The sequence below is a fragment of the Oreochromis aureus genome, linkage group 20, assembly GCF_013358895.1.
Source record: "Oreochromis aureus strain Israel breed Guangdong linkage group 20, ZZ_aureus, whole genome shotgun sequence".
NCBI classification, from domain to species: Eukaryota; Metazoa; Chordata; class Actinopteri; order Cichliformes; family Cichlidae; genus Oreochromis; species Oreochromis aureus.
The window spans coordinates 1,816,751-1,841,405 of NC_052961.1; the positions used below are offsets into that span (position 1 = coordinate 1,816,751).

General features: G+C 39.2%; 1 protein-coding gene and 1 long non-coding RNA gene across 3 annotated transcripts in view; one reads left to right on the forward strand and one right to left on the reverse strand.

Moving 5' to 3' along the window:
• Window positions 1-24,655, forward strand: part of LOC116327427 (L-rhamnose-binding lectin CSL1-like) — a 70,464-nt gene that overhangs the window by 32,295 nt on the left and 13,514 nt on the right. The window lies entirely within an intron of this gene.
• LOC120435334 lies at window positions 10,180-12,210 on the reverse strand. The gene is made up of 4 exons (XR_005609658.1): window positions 12,178-12,210; window positions 10,927-10,950; window positions 10,651-10,725; window positions 10,180-10,273 (listed from the first exon to the last, which is right to left on the reverse strand). It is a non-coding gene; the product is annotated as an uncharacterized LOC120435334 (long non-coding RNA).

Below are 24,655 nucleotides of genomic sequence, written 5' to 3' on the forward strand. Positions count from 1 at the left end.
GGGAAGGGAAACAGGAGGGGAACACACCTGGAAGACATCACAACTGACAAGGCAGGGGAAAACGTAAACAGAACCCACTGACATAAGACACAGACCTTCACAATAAAACAGGAACTACACATACAAGGACACACACGGGCCAAACAGTGTAAACACTAAACAGAGGAAGAACAGAACCAAAATCACACTAAATAGAAAAACACAAAACGCTGGGTCAAACGGACCCAGGATCATGACACTTTTATCTCTTCAATACAGCACAGATATAAACGATCACTGAGCTCCATGTGTAGTCCGATAAATAATATCCTCTGTCCAACTTACTTTTGTTGTTTGTTGTATTTTATTCTGTTCAACTATTTCCGTATATATGTAATTGGTTATATTTGAATCTATGTCATCTTTATGGTAAAAGAAAACTGGAAAACCAAATACAGAGATTTGGAAAAATATCGACTCTTATTTCTGCACTTACTTTTGATGGCCACGTGAATGGGGTGGTGAAATCATCATTCTGTCACCTTAGGCGTCTGTCGGAGGTCAGACCTTTTCTTTCAAGGCATGATTTGGAGACTGTTATCCATGCTTTTATAACCTCACGCTTGGATTATTGCAACTCCTTTTTAATAGGGGTTGGACTGGGCACTCTGACACGCCTGCAGCCAGTACAGAATGCTGCGGCACGATTTTTAACTGGTAGAAGGAAATTTGAGCACATTACTCCGGTTCTGGCCTCCCTGCACTGGCTTCCAGTTCAATTTAGGATTCATTTTAAAGTCCTTTTATTGGTTTTTAAATCCTTAAATGGTCTGGCACCTGCATATTTGTCTGATTTGCTGAAGCCCCATGTCCCCACTCATTCGCTCCAGTCAAATGAGCAGCTGTTTCTCTCAGTCCCCAAATCACGGCTGAAACTGAGAGGAGACCGAACGTTCTCTATTGTGGCTCCAAAGCTTTTATACCTAAAACAATATAATCAGCAAAATAAGCCTTAAAATATATATATTAATTTCATGACAGTTCTCCCCCTTTTCGTCTTTTTTAAAAGACGACATAAACCCTAATTTATCCCAATAACGTTACTTGCATGTGAAAATAATAGAAATATAACTAAACAAATCATGCCCATAAATCAAGCTGTGAGACAGCACCTTGCATTTACGCCGGGCTGTGAGCTGTCCTAAATCTACTTCCGACACCCCCTTTTCAACTAGAATCCCAGTTTAATTTTCTTTCAATCCCAGTTTAAAACTATTCCTGACTTCGCTCAGTGCACACTGTAAAGTCTAAACACATACCATTAGCTTTTCCTGGTAAAAGGTCTTACATTGTTTTCTCAACCTTTCGTAACATCCGCTATAGACTTGACCCTTTTCATCTTTAAAACTTAGGCCTGGTTTCTTCGCCTCCTTTAACGGGTAGCGCATATCCGGTCTGAACACTGTGTTTGGGCAATTTACGTAACATAAAAATCCTGCAGCTATTCGTAAAGTCCCTCTCATTACTTTTATGCTCCCATTATAACCTGTGTCTAACAAGCTTTTGATCTTCTTTGCAATATAAACAACTCGGTGTCTCTGTGCTCTGTTCTTCTCCTTTCTCTGGTTGGTTCCATTCGGTCTGGGGCTTCCAGGATTCTCGCCACCCCTGTGGTCGCTGTTGTCCTGCAATCTTCTCCTGTAAACGATAGAAAACAAAATGCCCCTCTCTGCTGCACCTCACTAATCTACTGTTTTCATCTATTTTTCCCTTAATTATTCAAACGTGATTCAGAATATCATGCTCTGGGCTCTATCCTTTATATTAACTTTACTTAATCTTTACTTAATCTCAGTGCTCTTTATTTGTGTGAGGAACACCTTCAATTTTATTAAACACACCCAGGGTAAGATATAAACCATCACCATCGGAGCATAAAAACAGACAACGACGTTCCTCTTTCTGTCACTTGTTACTAGGCAAGCTCAAATCCAGATAGGGGCTAAATGGATTTCAGGCCTTTGGCCTGTGTTTAAATCATGTGTGTTTGTAAGCGTGAATGCTGTTTACCCTTCTATTGCTCCAAGTCCCCCGCAATATATCGACTGAGACATCGCGCTCATCGAAGCTTATGACCTTAAATGGACTGAACATCAACTCTGTTAATGAGCACAATTGCAATGTGTGTATGAAAATGATTATAAACGCTTATTCTACTAAAATACATCCAACCCAAGTCAGAGATTTTCAATCAGTTAAGCTTAAGCATATAAGCAATCACTTATGCATAAGTTTTACTTTACTTAAATTATCAGACACCCAACAAGTCATAAAATGATCCTAAAACCCATTATTTCAAATTAAACCTTAAATCCCCCCTTTTGACACCTCCTGTGTGTCAAACTCAAAATGCTTCACCCGAGCTCAGGAAATTAAAAGAAAGAGGTTAATCATATCATTTCTCAAAACACCTCGGCGATCCTCCTCTCAGGTATATCTGCTCCGGCCCTGCAAACCTGTGTTTAGGGAATGAAATCAATTTAATCATCATGTCAAATCTTTTCGAACTCCTGGCTCCGTCCACAGCCTGCATCCTTGGAACTTCCTAGAAACAAAACCTGTGTGTTAACCTGAACTTCACATTTCATACTCAGTTTTCCCCACTTATGATCCAATCGGTGTTATAAGAAAGAAACTTAATACAGAACACTTATCAGTCATGTGTTTAACCTTAGTCCAGTCTGTATCTCAGTGTCCAGTCAGTCCAACCTTTAGTCCACATCGCCCGTCCAGTCACCATCCATTTACACACATTCATTCAAAAGAAAAACACTTGTCTATCATTTTTGGTCTGGATTGACACGCCGCAATCCTTTTAGACAGGTCCCCACAGGTAGCCTTCTCCTCAGCCAATTGTAATCTGGAAAGCCCACCTTATATTTGTTCTCCCGAAAATTTTCAGCGCTGTTAATTCACTCCCCTTCAGGCCTGCTTAAAACAAAAATAAGGAAAAGAGAGCTGATTATCAGCTCATCAAAGCACAAAACAAAATCACCTGCCAGGTTTTCTTTAAGTGCACTGTTACAAAAATAATGGGCCCCCTTAGACACGTCCATGTTTAATAAAACTCCCTCTATTAAAATAAGAACACCCAAAGCAAACTGACACAATCAACCCATCACTACAACAACAACCTCCAAAATCTTAAACACAGAAAATTTTGCTTATTAATCTATCCATATGTTGTTGGGATTAGAACTTCAGGGCCACAAAAGTTTTGCCCTACTCTTGGTTTAACTAATACTTACATAGTCTGAAATCAGACTTAAATCACTCCCTCTGTTCATTTTCCCCACATCATATCTCAGTGGCCTCAGGTTCTTCACCATCCTGAGACTCTGGAGGTCAACTGACATAATTTCACCTGCTCAATACACAGAAAATCTTGTTAAAAGCCACACAGTTTGCACACCATCATCACTAAATTCTAAATTTCTTTTTATAAAAACCACTACACAAGCGATTTGGACAAGATGATAAACAGACTCACACACTCAACATGCTGTCTAGTCTTCATGTGCTCTCTTGTATTTCTAAGGTTAATGCATTTTCTGTTTGTGTGTGATTTTGTATATATTTCTTTTGGCAGTGTTCCAGACTCCTTCACAGTTTTCCAACTTAAACAGTCAGTTTTCTCTTTCCCAGGTTTGCTAACCCAACTTTTGATTTCCCACATTAAATAACAGCATTCCTCTGTGTTCAGCCAGGAGTTAGAGCTCGCTGGTGAGGTTTAGTAACACATGGCGCTGGAAACAATTCAACCAGAAACTTGCCTGAACATTTCCAGTGACGTTAACCTATAACTTTCTTCCGACCGCTGCATGTGGAAAATTGATCCAGGTCTTTGCATCTAAAAATAACAAAACTGAGACATTTTCATTATAATCATCAGTGCTTAAACGACCCGCTTCTCGTTTTCCGGTCAGAAACACCAATTTATGTCATGTATATAAGTGTAAGAGTGTCTTCATTGCATTTGTTATGTCTTCATGTTAATGTTCAGTGAGTGTCAGCTGTTTCTTCATTGCATATGTATTTTATAATCAGGTTTAATTCATGCATCTTTGCAATGAGCTCTGGATTCAAACTGCCTCACTTCTGATTCTTTCCAAAAACAATTTCACATGTAACAATTTGTGTGTGTGTGTTTTCTATTCATTAATGTAATTGTTAGTTAGTTCCTCTCTTTATTTTACCTTCTTTTTTGTTTACCTCTTTGTTGTGATGTGTGGACATCCCTAAATCCATGTGTTCAGCCTTGTGAACTCGTTTTCTGCTCCTCTGTCCTCTTCTCACAGTGTCCTGTGTTGTCTTGAAATTGATCAGATTTTTCTTTTCAGATCTTTTCAGTCTTTTCTTTTAGGTTACTCCCAGCATGGCAAATATCAAACTCAGGGTCCAGTGCCTTCAAACAGTCATGTCACACTGTTCTTACCAGCCTGCAGTTCACTGTGCATGTTGCATCACGTGCTTCCTTTCATGCTGCTGCTGCTGGAGTCGTCAGTGTTATGAAAGCTGCACTTTCTTTTGCCTGCTGTTAACTTTTCAAGTACACGATGTTCTGTCGGTCTTCATCAGGAGGTTAACTGTCCTTTAAGCTTCTTCTCAGGTTAGGGACAAAGTGAGAGGTCAAGCTGTGAAATTTTAGCCAAAGCCTGGCCTATTTTCCCAATTCTGTTAATCTATCCTTTTGCCGCTGTACTCAAGTTTCCAGGTTGAGAGAAATCCACCTGTATTAACACACTACTTTCTTATTTCTTCAGGGTGATCAAACTCTTGTATTTTCTTGTATTTACAGTCTACAAATCCTCTTTAGTTCTGCTAAGTCTTGATCTAAAAACAATGCACCCTTATTTCACGCACACACTTTTAAATACACTAAGCTCTTTGCATTTGTCAGCATTCACATCACAGTCTTCAGCGTTCTCAGCAGAGCTCTTTCAGACATCAGGAATCGTCTCACACACACCGCCTTTTCTCTCAAACTTCCACTTTTTCACGCACTCTACTATGAACCCTCTTTTGTTAATATTACTTATTTATTATTTGGTACAAATCACACACAATCATTCAAATCCAGTGCTTAAAATCACTCAAAATACGCTTTCCTAAGAGTATTTTATCAGACATGCTTTTCAGACTCAGAAAGAGCAAGTGAAAGAAAAACAATTGAAACCTCTAATAATTCTCACAGCACACACAAAAAATGGAAAAAATAAAGCACACCAGCATTTATTGCTGAAGAGACATTACTATTGAAAGTAAGATATGGGTCCTAGGTATGTACAGTCCACTCAATATATATCAAAACTCAGTCAATTACTATACATACTACAACAACTCAAAACTTTATTTATAGCCCTCTAATAAACATAAACGGCTTCTCAAACACGCATTCAACAATGTTCGCAGCAGTATTTGTGAAACCAACGGTGGTTTAAGCAGTTCACAGCTTCCTAATTTGCATTTCCACACACACACAGTCTAAAAATAGCATCAGCACTTCAGCTCAGTGCTGGGTCACAGACTCCTTTCACGCACAGATTTCTTCTTTTATATTACAATGACGTCTTATAATTACAACTGCACAGATTGTCAGGCCTTCTAACACCTACACAAATTTGACAAATTTAAAGTAACCATCCAACGGATAAACTCCCTGAGTTTTTTGTCATCAATTCACCAGTCTCGGCCCCGGGCCGTGGTCACATATCTAATGCACTAACACAATTTAAAAGCGTATCACGCCCAAGTTCCGAACTTTGCTGACCAAAAAAGTGCAAACCACCGTCCCGGACGGTAAACTGATCCTATCAGTAGCTTATTTTGGACCGATCGTTGTCCACGATTGCCAAATCGGACTATCCCTCCCAGAGGAAAATGCCGAGCGTCCCCAGCAAATTTGGAGCGTCACCTCCGAACAATGCACTTCTCAGAACTCCCAGAGTTCAGTTCTACAAAAATTTAATTACTTTGGAGATACCCCATAAAACTACACAAGCAATCTTATTGATGTCCAAGCCCGGCTTTATATTCAATTGAGACTTTATTGTCACAAACACTTCACCAGTTACCTATTACTCTATATTCTCTTAAACATTTCTCTGTTTTCTCTTTTCATTTCTTTCTCTTTACTCAGTACTGTTGTTCTCAAAGTTTCATTATCTTTACTTCAAAGCTTCACTTTATTCTCAAGACTTTAGTTTTACCACTACTGAGCCAATTTAATAGTTAAGATCATCAACTCAGCGAACAGATAATTTAGAATTCATCCAATATGCACAGATTTGCTTTTTCTCTGAACAGGTTTGTGCCTTTAAATCCTTTTAGATTGGTCTTCTGTTCGCCTCATATCAGATCCAACCTTCGGCCACATTTGTTCTCTCTGTTGCACGAAGAACCAGGCGGAAACACCAAATATTAAACCCGATTCTTTGATCCCCATGATGGAACAGAGAAAACCCGACTCATAGTGGTCAAAACATTTTATATTTCTTTTTTATTCAATCATCTTCCAGAAGAGAGAGTCCTGCACAGCCCCAAAAGCCAGTTACAGGATCTCTAACATTTTAAGCTCAACATGTGTCTCATATGATGTTATTTCTGTACTCCAGACGTCACACACGTCACACACAGTTTCATTACAAACAAAACTCCTACTCAGTTCCTCTTTTCTGCGTCTGATTTATTAATATGCCTGTGCACTAGAACTTCCTGTGCAGCTTGCAATAACTTCCCCTTTCTAAGGTCTGTTGCCAGGGCAACCTATCTGAACTTAGTTTCACTCTGTCTGTTGCTCATACTCTACAAAAAACATCCAGTTTCCTGTCAGAATGTGACCTAGTCTCAAAGCTGGCCTTCTTTTATACCTAAAACAATATAATCAGCAAAATAAGCCTTAAAATATATATTAATTTCATGACACACACCCCACCCCCCCATAAAACATATTAAGGATTTTATATTAACATAAAACTGTTGTCTGAACCATACTGAATTTCACCAGAGAAACACACACAGACACACACACATATATATGAAGAGAGAGAGAGAGTATGCATAGTATGCAAACGGCTACCAAACAGCCATCATAATTCATCAGACAATGAGAACAGGACAAATCAACAATTGACAATGACTAATTAATATTGTGCTGAACACAGTCCAAAAGATTCAGTCAGCTACATCAGTGTCTACTGTTTACTATCATAGCCAAGTGACACTTCACTATCCCTACTAATTGATGTTATGATGTTATTATCTCTGTTGCGGTCAGTGCCATCCTCTATGCCAGGGGTGTCGAACTCCAGGCCTCGAGGGCCAGTGTCCTGCAGGTTTTAGTGTCCTTGATCCAACACAGCTGATTTAAATGGCTAAATTGCCTCCTCAAAATGTCTTGAAGTTCTCCAGAGGCCTGGTAATGAACTAATCATTTGATTCAGGTGTGTTGATCCAGGGTGAGATCTAAAACCTGCAGGGCACCGGCCCTCGAGGCCTGGAGTTTGACACCCCTGCTCTATGCTGTTGCATGCTGGGGCAGCAGGTTGAAGGTCACAGATGCCAACAGACTAAATAAACTGATCCACAAGGCCAGTAATGTTGTAGGGATGGAGCTGGACTCCGTTAGGGTGGTGTCTGAGAGGCAGATGTTGTCCAAGATAAAGACAATGTTGGATAACACCTCCCACCCACTCCATGACATGACATGGCTACTCACAGGAGCACGCTCAGTGAGCCACTGAGATTACCCACAATGCACCACTGAACGACCCAGAAAATCATTCCTGCTTGTGGCCATCTCCCTGTACAACTCCTCCATCTAACACACTGTAAACACTGCAATAGTTACAGCCTTTTTACACACACTCTTTTCTACTCTGTGATATTCTTGTCAAATTTCTTGACATTTATTTATAATCCCCTCTGTTAATCCTTGATATTTATAAGTGAGTGATCTGCATATATTGGTGCTATTTCCTAAATGTGTAAAATCTGTAACATAATGTATTGTTCGGTATTTAGTCTGTTACTGTTACTATTTTTACCATTTCTTCTTGGAGCAGCTGTAACCCACATAATTAATAAAGTATTCTGATTCTGATTGTTTCAGGACACATGACCTGCCATTATCCAATGACACATCTGCTTTCCGGTATCTTTTCCTCTTCTTTTATCTTTTTTCTAAACTGAGCACCTGATGGTTTTGAACTTTTCTTGTCCATCTTCCATTGATTTAATTTTGCACTCCAGTATGAACACCCATCCCCCAACTCAAGGATCACCACAACATAACCTAATAGACCTACACCTTAGTTCACAGATTCACTTTGTCTAGGGTTTATTTCTGGGATTTAGCAAAACCCAGGATTCAAATCATGAATATCTTGATGCATTCTCAATCATCCAGGAAAGTAAATCTCCAAAAGTTGATTCTGTTCATCTGGACGTAGCGTTTCGTGGGAGAAACGTTTCGTCACTCATCCAAGTGACTTCTTCAGTCTCAGCTGACTGCAGGTTTCCCCAAACCTTATAAACAGTACATTTGCATAATGACTGAAACCAGCCCACTGAAGGAACAATGGGCTGGGAGGTCAGTTCCTTAATCATAATTATGCAAATTCCCATGACCATTGATCAACAATCACTGACCAAAACCCACTGATCAAAGAACACTGATCAATGGCCATGAGTCCCATTCACAGAGAGTTGGGGAATGGCTGCAATCACAGCATTGTAAGATGGTGACAGATGGACCCTTAGGCCCCCTCCTCCATTCAGAGATGGTCTTTCCCTCTTCACGTAAATGGCCTCCTTGACTCCGCGCTCAAACCAGCGTTTCTCCCTGTCCAGGATGTGTACATCCTCATCATTGAAAGAGTGTCCACTGGCCTGTAGGTGTAAATAAACTGCAGAGTCCTGGCCTGATGAGGTCGCTCTTCTGTGTTGTGCCATCCGCTTTGCCAAAGGTTGTTTGGTTTCCCCGATGTATAAATCCTGGCAATCCTCCTGGCACTTAACAGCGTACACTATGTTACTCTGTTTGTGTCGGGGGACCCGATCCTTGGGGTGGACCAGTTTTTGGCGCAGCGTGTTTTGGGGTTTAAAAGCCACAGAGACCCGGTGTTTAGAAAAAATGCGTCTCAACTGCTCCGATACTCCTGACACATATGGGATCACTACAGGTTTTCACCTGGGCAGCAGTTGTCCTTCTCTCCTGGATCGGCTGGAGCTTTCTTTAGGTGCCTTCCCAGCTTTGACAAAAGTCCAGCTGGGATAACCACATTTACTCAGGGCCTTCTTGATGTGCTGTTCTTCTGCCTCCCTGGCCGCTGTGTCAGTGGGGATGGTGTTCGCTCTGTGTTGTAGCGTCCTGATGACACCCAGTTTGTGCTCCAGTGGATGATGAGAGTCAAACCTTAGATATTGATCCGTATGTGTAGGTTTACGGTACACGTCAGCTTTTAGATGTCCCCCATTACTGATGGAAATCTCACAGTCTAAGAAGGCTAACCTGCCACTTTTCATATCCTCCCTGGTGAATTTGATGTGTCGGTCCACCGAGTTAATGTGATCCGTGAAATGTGGAACGTCCTAAGATTTGATTTTCACCCAGGTGTCATCCACATATCTGAACCAATGGCTTGGTGGTGTTCCAGGGTAGGATAGCAAAGCCCTCTTTTCCACTTCTTCCATGTACAAATTGGCCACGATGGGTGAAACTGGGGAGCCCATGGAACCCCTCCCCTTTCGACAGGTTGTGTGTGACTTTAAATCATCAAACTGTAAATTATACATTTTAAATTGTTATTGATCCCTTTACCCCGAGTCCTAAAGTGCATATATATTTTCTTACTCTTCTTATATTTATTGTTTGTTTACTTGCACTGCTGTAACTGGAGCCTCGTCATCTCGTCTCTCTATATGCTGGACTGTATGTAGCAGAGATGACAATAAAGTTTACTTTGACTTCAGCAGCGAGCAGGCGCACCGAGGGCTCTCGCGCTCACTTTTCGTATACAGAATTTTAAAATATATTTATATATTTTGAAATGTATTTTAACGCACATATGTTTTGGCCATTTTTTGCATATTTTGAAATATATTTCAAAATATATTACACACTTTAAATGTTTTTTTTTTTCCTTTTCCAGCAGTCTCAGTTCCCCCAGCTTCGAATTCACTGCAATCCTCAAAGCCCCTCTGGACACAGTGGGAAACCTCTTCCTTACCGCCACTGTAACAAACAAAAGTCACAGTTCTATTACTTTTATCAGAGTTAAAATAAAAATAGGATTTATTTTAGCTGGCTTCATTTAGCAAACAGATTTTTCTGTTTATATAGATGCAGATATTAATACAGATATATTTTACACATAATTTTACCTCTTTTTTTCCCCTCGATGGAAAGTCTATCCAGTTCAAATTACAGTAATACTAACACCCCTTTTGGTCATCTCTCCTAACCTTCCAGCATTCATAAATCTGACCTTCTTTGTCTGAGATCAACCACTACAATGCATCATCACCTATATGTGCAATTTTTTTTAATGGTTGCAAAGTAAGTTGCTTGTGCTGTATGCAGTTTTAGATACACAGAAAGTCTTCACTTACTATATATGGCTGTCATAGTGTCCTTATCAAGGGCAGTTCTTCGCTCTGCGCCGATGTCCGTTTTGCTCTGTCCTCCTATAAAAAGCATGACCATTTGAGTGTCTGACTTGTTTTAGATTTCCAAAAATCTGATATTTGTTCAACTAAACATTTGAACTACAATGATATGCGATATAATTTTATGGGTACTTTTTGGTAAAGAAACTGGTGACAGAGTTGTAGGCTTTTTAAAATACTATTAGCTAAACATTTGAACTGACTTTCAAAGCTGTTTACCTTTTAAATGCTGTGGATCAAAACCTCCAGTGGGAAGGCGGCCATTAGAAGAACACGCACCATTGAACCCGAAAACAACAAAAACAAACAAACAAACAAAACACAGAACAATACATAAGAATCCGGTAGGGTAATAAATCTCTTCTGAAGCAATATAGTTCATTTTGGGTGAAAAACAAAACACTCCTCTAAAATATATATACTGACATCAGCAATCAACATCATGATTTTAATTATTTCCCTCCTAGTCCATCTACTGCTCTGTGCATGTGTCAAGCACTACCGGCAGTGTCAAAAACCGCTACTGAGACTTAGCCCCAAAACAGCTGAAAAAAATGAATAAAATTAAAATGTGTGCATATGACACATGTAGTCACTGCTACTTGATTTTCTGTTCTTCGGTTTTCATTAGCATTAGTCAATTACTGGTGTCTACACTTAACCTGTCTATAAAGTCGGTGACATTTAAATCTACGATACCCTTGTGGTCATCATAAAAAAACAAAGCAGCTTTTTTACAACATATTTTATTTGATTTTTTTTTTTATTGCACTGAAATACTGAGCAACTGAAATACGTGCATGTTTGTTAACACACCATGGGCAAATAGTATTTACTGAAACGGCGTGTTCATTGTAGTCACAGCTTAATGCCTGTAAGAAAATCACAGTTTTTCTCGATTTGATGTATGGGGATTTCTCCCAAACATGTGAGGATCACAATTATTCATAGTTTGGTGTAATAAGTGTACAAATGTGCGGGACTAGTCCTTTTCACCTGTTGCACAGATCATCATTATCAAGCTGCAACAATAGTAAAAGACGCCACTAGGTGTCACCAGTGTTGGGAAGGTTACTTTTAAAATGTATTCCACTACAGAATACTGAATACATGCCCTAAAATGTATTCTGTAACGTATTCCGTTACGTTACTCAATGAGAGTAACGTATTCTGAATACTTTGGAATACTTAATATATTATCATGCTGTTTACAACTACATGAATGTCCTATTGCTGTAATTTATTACTGTTACTGAAGGTACGTAGTACGAAACGTAGTAAAGGGACCTCTGGCTAATACGTCCGGTTCCCTGTCGGGCTGGTAGCGAAAACTAGCTTTACTTTGTTGTCTGGGTCAACTTTGCTTGCGGGAGACAGAGAGAGGCGTTGAAAGGCTGCTCCAACGGAACTTATTTTTTCCGGAGGAAAACACGAACACAGTGTACAGTTGAGTCTTAATAGCTTACTTACAAATGGGCTCCTCAGGCACTCTTTTGGCTGCAGTGGTTATTATTATATTTACATGCTTCCAGCTCCCGTTTTTTGCTCCGTGACAGCTCGGACTTTTCCTTTCTCTCCCTCCCTCGCTCACAGAGACACATAATGGGTATGGCAGTCCATTCTCCCTGCAGCACGGACTACACTGCCCATCAGGCTACATGCTTTAGAGCTATGCCTGTAGCATTCTGCCTTTAGCTTAGCACAACAACAACAACAAAAAAGCGCTCTCTCACCCAGGAAACACGCAGAGAGAGAGAGCGCGTCACCCTGTAACCATGGCAACCGTAACGCTGCCGCCTGGAACAACAGAATGTAGCTGTCAAACAAACCCAAACAATCCTGACCCGCGACAATATGAAACAGGAAAGTACCGCCGTGTAATCCATTTATTTCAACAAAGTAACTGTATTCTGAATACCACCTTTTTAAACGGTAACTGTAACGGAATACAGTTACTCATATTTTGTATTCTGAATACGTAACGGCGGTACATGTATTCCGTTACTCCCCAACACTGGGTGTCACTGTGGAGACACCTCGATATGATTCTGGCACAATTGCTTCAAAAGTTTCAGTGTCTCACAAAACCTTGGTGTGCCCATCACTACCCGCATGTTTATTTACCAACATTAACAATTGTGAAAACATGAAATAAAACAATGTTGCACCATTTCATTTCTTTATTTATTTCACACATGGTTCAACAGTGTTTCGTTTCCTACATACAAAACCTCCTTCCCATTAATATAACTCTGCACCCATGGGTGAAAAGGAGCAGGAAGAAGAATAAATTCTTGTTAGCACCTGCCCCCTATCTGCAATCCAAATATTCATACAAGAGGGCGCCAATAACCCCCCAAAAACCCACTAACATGCATCTTTATGTAACAATGCAAAACTAAACAACAAATCAATATAATCAGCAATATACAGCATTAAATGGCAATGAAATTTTTTTTTTCCACATTTAACCCAAATTACTTTCATGGTCTTCATATTGATTTATCCTTTTAAGTATGTAACACATTTTAAAACGGTGCATGTTTGTACAACTCTTGAGATTATCTTCGAGAGAATTCCACATTCTTATACCTTTGACTGTTGGACACATTTGCCTTTGTGTGGTCTTAGCAAACTGATGCTTAAAGTCAAACTTCCTTCTACTGTCCCCACTTCCTGAACACAATACAAACAAACTTTGTAACTTAAGAGGTAATGTATTATTTTTTGCCTTGCACATGAATAATAATGTCTGTAATTTCACTAAGTCTTCAAATTTCAACAATTTAGATTTTATAAACAAATTATTTGTTTGTTCTCTATATTTAACATTATGAACCATTCGTACCACTTTCTTCTGTAACAAATATAGAGGATTTATATAAGTCGCATATGTATTCCCCCACACCTCAGCACAATAACTGAGATAGGGGAAAATTAGTGAGAAATATAAAATACGCATTGCCTTATAATCTAGAATATCTCTGACATTACCCAGAATATAAATATTTTTAACCATCTTTTTTCTAACATGTTCAATATGAGATTTCCATTTTAATTTATCATCCAATACTACCCCCAAAAAACGGAGTTCAGTAACTCTGTCAATCAAAACTCCATCAATGGACAGAATTACTTCATCCTCTTTTACCCGATTTCCAAAAATCATAAATTTCGTTTTTGTCAAGTTCAAAGATAATTTATTTACATCAAACCATTTTTTTTAGTTTTTCCATTTCAGAAACCATTAATTCAGCCAATTCTTTCAATTTATCCCCAGCACAATAAAAAATTTGTATCATCTGCAAACAAAACGAAATTTAACATTTTGGACACATCACAAATATCATTTATATATAAATTAAAAAGTTTTGGTCCCAAAACAGACCCTTGAGGAACCCCACATTCAATTTTCAGTCTTTCAGAGGAATTGCCTAAATAATGCACATACTGGGTCCTATTTTCTAAATAACTACTTAACCAGTTTAATGCAATTCCTCTCACCCCATAAGTATTAAGCTTAGAAATCAAAATAGAATGTTGCATCGTATCAAAAGCTTTTTTTAAGTCAATAAATACTCCTATTGTATATTTATTATTATCTGTTGCACATGAAATATCGTCAATAGTAGTCATCAGTGCCAATGCCGTTGATCTATTTTTCTGAAATCCATATTGATTTTCACTTAGTAATTGATGTTTTTCAATAAAGCTATCAAGTCTTTCCACAAACAGTTTTTCAAGTATTTTGGAAAACTGTGACAGAAGTGACACTGGCCTGTAATTATTAAAACTATGTTTATCTCCCTTTTTATACAGAGGTATCACTTTTGCCACTTTCATTGTGTCAGGAAATACGCCAGTATGGAATGAAAGATTGAAAAGATAACAAAGAGGAGTAATTATACAGTCCAATGTCTTTTTAACTATAACCATATCTAAACCATCACAATCAGTAGATGTCTTATTTTTAGTCTTTTTTAAAATTGCTGCAATTTCTTTTTCAGTGATATCAGCTAAAAATATAGACTTAACTACTCTGCTTTCACCTTTCCACTCATCCTTTTGTTCTAACTTATCATGTTTTCTAATTAGATTCGCCAAATTAGGGCCAATGTTTACAAAAAAGGAATTGAATTCATTTACCACTTCATTCATGTCCTTTATAATCTTATCTTCCTTATAAAAAATCTAAGGAAACATTCTTATTGCCTAATATCTCTGAAAATATTCCAAATACCCTTTATATTATTTTTCTTTTCTTGAAATAGTTTGTTATAGTATTCTTTCTTGGCCTTCCTCAATATTAATACTAGCCTGTTTTTATATACTTTATATTTCATTTCAGCGGTCTTTGTTCTGAGTTTTATATAATCACTGTATAGTTTGTTCTTCTTTTTGCACGTGTTTACTAGCCCCTTAGTTATCCATGGTTTAAAATTAGTGTTCTTCTTCTTAACCTTAAGCGGTACCAGTGGACAATGTTTTCCATACAAGGCCAAATAAGTATTTAAAAACGCGTCATATGCGACATTAACATCATTTACATAAACCTCCTTCCAATCCTCTTCTACGAGGTCATGTCTAAATTTATTTATTGCATCCTCATTTCTTATCCTTATACATCTGTCCAATTGCTCTTCCTCCTCCTCCTTACGAGTTCTCATATTGTAATCTAAGGTGAAAAAAACAGGTAAATGATCACTCATATCATTTATGATGAGGCCACTTTTAATATTATTCCCTAAACTATTAATAAAAATATGATCAATTAATGTTGCTGATGTGTCCGTTATTCTACTCGGCTTTGAAATCAGAGGGTATAATCCATTTCCAAGTAGGAATTCTAAAAAGTCTGATGCCATGTGATTAGTCTCTTTTAGAAAATCAATATTATAATCCCCACACAAACAGAAAGTCTTATTTCCCTTAGCCCTACTTAATAAATCTTCCACTACATCTATAAATGTTTCTGTCAGTGTTCCAGGTTTTCTATATATACATGTAACAATTATATTACTTCTTCTTTCCATTTCTAGTTCTACTGTAACAGTCTCCAATAAGTCGTCAATAACCACAGACATATCTTTAAGTTGTTTACATTTCAGTTCACAGTTAACAAAAAGTGCCACCCCTCCTGCCTTCTTATTAGATCTATTTATGTAATATAAATCATACCCATCAATATGAAAATCACAGCCCCTTTTCTCATCTAGCCATGTTTCAGATAATGCAATTACTTTAAACTTGCCTCTCAAACTATGCAAAAAATCATTAATCGGAGCAAAATTTTTATAGAGGCTTCTACAATTAAAATGAATTAAAGAAAATATATTACTTATATCAACGTTATCTCTAAATTGCTCCTCCGTGTAATATTCACATGTCTCATTAATTGTGTTAAGCATATTCCCTTCTAGATCAATATTGGCTTCGAAATCATATGATTTATAATCTAAATCATCACTCATTATAAATGAGTATTCTTTAAATGACTATTATTCTCGCAAAAAAACAAACAAAAAACAAAAAAACGAAACAACATTAGCAGTCGTGCGTTTGTCTACCAACATATAGAGAAAATCCGGTGATCTTCTCACAGTCCTGTGTCCAAATTACAACCTGACTCTGGTCCTCTTCCATACAGTCGACTCCAGTAGTATCGTCACTTATATATATCCAATTCCTCGAGATCCTTAATCGTGATGACCTTAGCCTCTTCTGGTGTCCCATTAAGCTTTATCATCACTTTACAGTTTCTCGTCCAAGTTGCTTGGATTTTTTTTTCCTTACGTAAGATGCGAGCTTGTCTGGCGATGTCTGCATTCTTTTTTGTAAGATGTTCATTCAAGTATACTCCGCTTCCTCTCAGCTGTCTGGACTGTCTCAGTAAGTCACTTTTGTGTTTTCGATTTACAAATCTCACTACTATCGCTGGAGGTGCTTTAGCATTCTTTCTGGGAAGGGTATAGCATGCTTCAATGTTGTTACTGTGCAGAGGCAGTTTTTTGCTCGCAAAAAACTCCACAACTTGCCGCTCCAGTGTTTGCAGCTCCTCTACCGGGGGCTCATCACCACCAGTTTTTACACCGATCCCGGTCTCGATGACTCTCGCGTAACTCCTATGTTTGGTTTCCAGACCAGTAATGATGACATCCTCAAGTTGTGTTTGCTGTTCCAACTCGTCCACTCTCCTTTCTAAGAGTTGGATTTTTTTGTCTTTCTTCGTAATCAAGTTTTTTAGTTCTTTAATTAGGTCCGTCAGAGACGTAAGTAATCCTTGTTGCTTAATTACTTTCTCGACATCCGTCAACAATGAATTAAGTGAAAGCTTGATCTCCTCTAAATCCTCTTCGATTTTCTTCATTTTTGCCATTTTCTCCTCTTTTAAATATCTATCCTTTGTTTATTCGTTTGCCTTTGTTACTGTTACCTAATTCCAGGCAGGATTTATACTTAGAATTATATAAAATTAATTAGAATCACCAAACAATTTTCACCACGCCACGCCACCCGCCTGTAGCTGCGCCCGCCATCTTTCACAACATCCACCACCATCCACCATGATGGGACATGATTCCAGGATTCTTCTGATGTTAACTGGCAGCCTTTTACAGACTGCTGCTAACTGGCCCAAAAGCCATAGCATTATCTGGGGTTACATACTAAATTCAATTCAATTCAATTCAATTCAATTTTATTTATATAGCGCCAAATCACAACAAAAGTCGCCTCAAGGCGCTTTATATTGTACAGTAGATAGCACAATAATAAATACAGAGAAAAACCCAACAATCATATGACCCCTATGAGCAAGCACTTTGGCGACAGTGGGAAGGAAAAACTCCCTTTTAACAGGAAGAAACCTCCAGCAGAACCAGGCTCAGGGAGGGGCGGGGCCATCTGCTGCGACCGGTTGGGGTGAGAGAAGAAAAACAGGATAAAGACATGCTGTGGAAGAGAGACAGAGATTAATAACAGATATGATTCGATGCAGAGAGGTCTATTAACACATAGTGAGTGAGAAAGGTGACTGGAAGGAAAAACTCAATGCATCATGGGAATCCCGGCAGCCTACATCTATTGCAGCATAACTAAGGGAGGATTCAGGGTCACCTGGTCCAGCCCTAACTATATGCTTTAGCAAAAGGAAAGTTTTAAGCCTAATCTTGAAAGTAGAGATAGTGTCTGTCTCCGAATCCAAACTGGAAGCTGGTTCACAGAAGAGGGGCCTGAAAACTGAAGGCTCTGCCTCCCATTCTACTTTTAAATACTCTAGGAACAACAAGTAGGCCTGCAGTGCAAGAGCGAAGTGCTCTAATGGGGTGATATGGTACTACAAGGTCATTAAGATAAGATGGGGCCTGATTATTTAAGACCTTGTATGTGAGGAGCAGGATTTTGAATTCAATTCTGGATTTAACAGGAAGCCAATGAAGGAAGCCAAAACAGGAGAAATCTGCTCTCTCTTTCTAGTCCCTGTCAGGACTCTTGCTGCAGCATTTTGGATCAGCTGAAGACTTTTCAGTGAGTTTTAGGACATCCTGATAATAAAGAATTACAGTAGTCCAGCCTGGAAGTAATAAATGCATGAACTAGTTTTTCAGCATCACTCTGAGACAGGATATTTCTAATTTTAGAGATGTTGCGCAAATGGAAGAAAGCAGTCTTACATATTTGTTTAATATGTGCATTGAAGGACATGGCCTGGTCAAAAATGACTCAAGGTTCCTCACAGCATTACTGGAGGCCAAGGTAATGCCATCCAGAGTAAGAATCTGGTTAGATACCATATTTCTAAGATTTTCAGGGCCGAGTACAATAACCTCAGTTTTATCTGAATTAAGAAGCAGAAAGTTAGCGGCCATCCAGGTCTTTATGTCTTCAAGACATTCCTGCAGTTTAACTAATTGGTGTGTGTTACCTGGCTTCATGGATAGATAGAGCTGCGTGTCATCTGCATAGCAGTGAAAATTTATGCTATGTCTTCTAATGATGCTGCCTAAGGGAAGCATGTGTATAATGTAAACAGAATTGGTCCTAGCACTGAACCCTGTGGAACTCCATAATTGACCTTAGTGTGTGAAGAGGACTCTCCATTTACATGTACAAATTGGAGTCTATTAGATAGATATGATACAAACCACTGCAGTGCAGTACCTGTAATACCTACAGCATGTTCTAATCGCTCTAATAGGATATTATGGTCAACAGTATCAAACGCAGCACTGAGGTCTAGCAGGACAAGCACAGAGATGAGTCCACTGTCAGAGGCCATAAGAAGATCATTTGTAACCTTCACTAAAGCTGTTTCTGTGCTGTGATGAGCTCTGAAACCTGACTGAAACGCTTCAAATAAGCCATTCCTCTGCAGATGATCTGTTAGCTGTTTGACAACTACTCTTTCAAGGATGTTTGATATGAAAGGAAGGTTGGAGATTGGCCTATAATTAGCTAAGACAGCTGGGTCTAGAGATGCTTTTAAGTAAAGGTTTAACTACAGCCAGCTTGAAGGCCTGTGGTACATAGCCGATTATTAGAGATAGGTTGATCATATTTAAGATTGAAGAATTAATTAATGGCAGGACTTCTTTGAGCAGTTTTGTAGGAATGGGGTCTAAAAGACACGTTGATGGTTTGGAGGAATTAATTATTGAAGTTAACTCAGAAAGATCAATTGGAGAAAAAGAGTCTAACTTAACATCGATGGTACTAAAAGTAGCTGTAGATAATATTACATCTGTGGGATGATTATTGGTAATTTTTCTCTAATGATAAAAATTTTATTTGTGAAGAAGTTCATGAAGTCATTACTAGTTAACGTTAAAGGGATGGTTGGCTCAGTAGAGCTCTGACTTTTGTCAGCCTGGCTACAGTGCTGAAGAGAAACCTGGGGTTGTTCTTATTTTCTTCAATCAGTGACGAATAGTAAGATGTTCTGGCTTTATGGAGGGCTTTCTTATAAAGCAGCAAACTATTTCTCCAGGCTAAATGATGATCCTCTAAATTTGTGACACGCCATTTCCTCTCCAGCTTACGAGTTATCTGCTTTAGGCTACGTGTTTGAGAATTATACCACGGAGTCAGGGACTTTGGATTTGAGGCCTTAGTTTTCACAGGAGCTACAGTATCCAGAGTCGTACGTAGTGAGGAGGTAAAATTATTAACAAGATAATCGACCTCTGTTGGAGTAGCGTTCAGGTAGCTGCTCTGCTCTATGTTGGTACAGGGCATTGAAGATGATAACAGTGGGTGGATTATATTCTTAAACTTAGTTACAGCACTTTCAGAAAGACATCTACTGTGATAAAGTCTAAAAATTGCTGCCACACCGCCCCCTCGGCCTGTGCTTCGAGGTTTCTGGTAGTTAGAATGACTCGGGGGTGTTGATTCATTTAAACTAACATACTCATCCTGCTGCAACCAGGTTTCTGTAAGGCAGAGTAAATCGATTTGTTGATCAATTATTAAGTCATGTACTAACAGAGACTTGAGGAGAGAGACCTAATATTTAATAATCCACATTTCACTGTTTTACTCTTTGGTTCAGATGTGGATACTGTATTGTTCTTTCTTTGTGATTTTTATGTTTAAGTTGTTTGTTGCTGGTTTTAGTTTGTTTTTGTCTGTTTGGGAGCTGACACAGTCTCAATGGAGATGGGTTTTGGGGGGGGTAGGAGGAGAGAAGCTGCAGAGAGGCGTGTAAGACTGCAACTCTGCTTCCTGGTCCCAACTCTGGATAGTCATATTTTGGGGGTTTAATAAATTGGTCCATATTTCTAGAAATGAGAGCTGCTCCATCCAAAGTGGGATGGATGCCGTCTCTCCTAACAAGACCAGGTTTCCTCCAGAAGGTTTGCCAATTATCTATGAAGCCCACATCGTTTCTGGGACACCACTCAGACAGCCAGCAATTTAAGGAGAACATGCGGCTAAACATGTCACTCCTGGTCTGATTGGGGAGGGACCAGAGAAAACTACAGAGTCCCACATTGTTTTGGCAAAGTTACACACCGATTCAATATTGATTTTAGTGACCTCCGATTGGCGTAACGGGTGTCATTACTGCCGACGTGAATTATGATCTTACTGTATTTACGTTTACCCTTAGCCAGCAGTTTTAAATTTCCTTCAATGTCGCCTGCTCTGGCCCCTGGAAGACAATTGACTATGGTTGCCGGTGTCTCTAGCTTCACATGTCTAAGAACAGAATCACCAATTACCAGAGTTTGACCCCGGCGGGTGTGTCGCCGAGTGGGGAAAAACAGTTGAACACATGAACAGGTTGGTGGTGTACCTGGGGCTTCTGTTTAGGACTATGCTTCCTCCTCACCGTCACCCAGCCGCCCTCTTTCCCCAGCTGCTTGGGGTCTGCCGGGGAACAGCTAGCGGGGCTCACGCTATCTTCGGCTGCACCAGCTACAGGGGCCTGGCTAGCTACGGGTGAATGAAGGGTGCGGCCGAGTCTCAATTCAGTAATCCTGGCCTCCAGAGCTGCAAATATGCTACATTTGTTACAGGTATCATTACTGCTAAAGGAGGCCGAGGAGTAACTAAACATCTGACACAATGAGCAGGAAAGTGCAGGAGGGACAGGTGAAGTAGCCATGGTGCTAACGAGTCGGCTACGAGCTAAGCTAAGCTAGCGAAACAGTAAAGAGACAGTGAGTGAATACTTTGGCTATAAATTAGGTAGTGAGTACACAGAAAGGGTGATTCAGATGAAGCACGTTAAGATTATACTATGAAAAAGGGATGTATCAAAAGATTTAAATTAAATTGCTAAGCAGAAAAGCTACTCAGAAACACCACTGTGTTTGAGCAGGAACAGGAAGTGATACTCTACCACAAAGCGAGCGAACACCAAGTGACATACTAAACTAAACTAATAAACTGCACACACATCTTATCTAATAACCTTTATGAACATCAAGTCAATACTTTAGAAGATTATTAAATCAAATATTTTGTACAACCAACAATCTACAATAAGCTAATATGGCTATTCAGTTCCTACTTCAATCAGTTGGTGCTGCCTGGAACCTTTAAAAGGGCACTCAGGAAGCCTGGGGACCCTTTTGGCTTGCACACCATTGGGAGAAAACACAGGTAAGACATTAGCCATTTCTCAATTCTCAAGTACACGGGAACGCAGCACAATCATTCTACAATTGGAACGGCAGTGTACTTGATGACATCACAGCTCTGGAGTTTTTACTGCTGCCCCCTTTTAATTTAACTGATTAAGATTTGCAATGGAAATTACACATGACGTGAAAAAATTACACACGATGTAGTAGATGTTTTAAGAAAAAAAGATAATTAAAAAAAGTATCTTAAGCATTTTGGCAAAATTTGCTATACATCGCTTCCATATCATCTGTTTTATAATGTCTAATAAGCCTCCTACAGTTACGCACAATCACTACATGACTGAAACACATGACTGAAACACATTGTTGGAGCAGCCTTCAGAATCTCCGCGTATTAACACGCTGTTTCTGCTCCCGGTGAAAATGTTTCCTCCTGAATTTAAATATGTTAGATTTAATTCAGTCAGCTAATTTCAGCCAAACCAATTTACTCAGGAACAAATAAAACACTGAAATAAACCAAAAAATAACATTTACAAGTGATCTAAGGGATTTATATATCATGTTTAACCTGAGTAGTGAAAGATCGCGGGGGTCTGAAAACGATGTGCCGGGAGTCCGCTGTTCCCGCCGGCTCTAGTGAGCCTTGACCTCCCGGTCAGCTATCGAGCTGGTGGGTAACAGACTTCTCTGAAAACGTCGGAGCACTTTTGCAAATATGTGATGTCTTGATAAATCGAGCCGATATTTGAAGTTTACACAGCTACTTTCTCACCTGAAAATAACTTAAAAGCTTATTTTGTGACCCAGAAAGAGTAATATTTTTTAAATTTTTAGCTGCGCTCCTCCACCATTGCTGCATTTGAGTTTTGGACGAAATGCATTCTGATATATTTAGCTGTACCAAGTCTACACAAGTCACCACCGATGCATGCTTGATAAAACGGGAGGAGCGAGAACACATCCAGGGATTTTTTACTCAGCTTGATGCTTTGAATTGGAACAGTACCTGGTCTCCGACTGATGACATATCACAAGTCCACCAGAACGCACAAGTACACATATTGAGACACGGCCACAATCTTGTCATCAAAATATTCACTTAGGATATAAAATGCTTCTCCTACCTGTTACCCAATTTACCACCAACATTAGGTAAATATAAAGTAATATTCTCCACCAGTTTAACCAAACCTGCCATAATAATTGAAATTTCTTTTCCTAGGCAGATATTAACCAGTATCAGCTGGAAGACTGTCAACATGAAAACCTATAAATAAAATCAAGACAAACTTTTTGTGTTTTATTTTATATAAATATTAAAATTACTCAGGTATTTATATCTGGCTAAGTGATGAAGAAGACCTTGTTACATTGCCTCTCTCTCTCCTCATTGCACAGTTTTCAGGAATAGGAAACAGTCAGCTACTGTGTTCATTCTCCCAGACCTGTAATGAACAGTAAAATTATATGGCTGCAGGGCAAAGTACCATCCAGCAGTCCGGTTTGCATCCTCTGCAGCCACGGAAGAGCTCTGTGATCACTTTACAGGAATAAATGGTGTCCTAATAGGTAATATCTGACTGCTTCAATCACTCACTTCATGGTCAAACACTCCTCTACTGGTGAATATCTGGTTTCTCTGTCCAGAACCTGCAACTCAGACACACGACTAGCATCCTTTCTATTCAATTCAATTCAATTTTATTTATATAGCGCCAAATCACAACAAAAGTCGCCTCAAGGCGCTTTATATTGTACAGTAGATCACACAATAATAAATACAGAGAAAAACCCAACAATCATATGACCCCCTATGAGCAAGCACTTTGGCGACAGTGGAAGGAAAAACTCCCTTTTAACAGGAAGAAACCTCCGGCAGAACCAGGCTCAGGGAAGGGCGGCCATCTGCTGCGACCGGTTGGGGTGAGAGAAGGAAGACAGGATAAAGACATGCTGTGGAAGAGAGACAGAGATTAATAACAGATATGATTCGATGCAGAGAGGTCTGTTAACACATAGTGAGTGAGAAAGGTGACTGGAAAGGAAAAACTCAATGCATCACGGGAATCCCCGGCAGCCTACGTCTATTGCAGCATAACTAAGGGAGGATTCAGGGTCACCTGGTCCAGCCCTAACTATATGCTTTAGCAAAAAGGAAAGTTTGAAGCCTAATCTTGAAAGTAGAGATAGTGTCTGTCTCCTGAATCCAAACTGGAAGCTGGTTCCACAGAAGAGGGGCCTGAAAACTGAAGGCTCTGCCTCCCATTCTACTTTTAAATACTCTAGGAACAACAAGTAGGCCTGCAGTGTGAGAGCGAAGTGCTCTAATAGGGTGATATGGTACTACAAGGTCATTAAGATAAGATGGGGCCTGATTATTTAAGACCTTGTATGTGAGGAGCAGGATTTTGAATTCAATTCTGGATTTAACAGGAAGCCAATGAAGGGAAGCCAAAACAGGAGAAATCTGCTCTCTCTTTCTAGTCCCTGTCAGGACTCTTGCTGCAGCATTTTGGATCAGCTGAAGGCTTTTCAGGGAGTTTTTAGGACATCCTGATAATAATGAATTACAGTAGTCCAGCCTGGAAGTAATAAATGCATGAACTAGTTTTTCAGCGTCACTCTGAGACAGGATATTTCTAACTTTAGAGATGTTGCGCAAATGGAAGAAAGCAGTCTTACATATTTGTTTAATATGTGCATTGAAGATGATAACAGTGGGTGGATTATATTCTTAAACTTAGTTACAGCACTTTCAGAAAGACATCTACTGTGATAAAGTCTACTCTCCACTGCTGTGTAATCAATTATTGTAAATGTAAATGTTATCAGGAAATGATCAGACAGCAGAG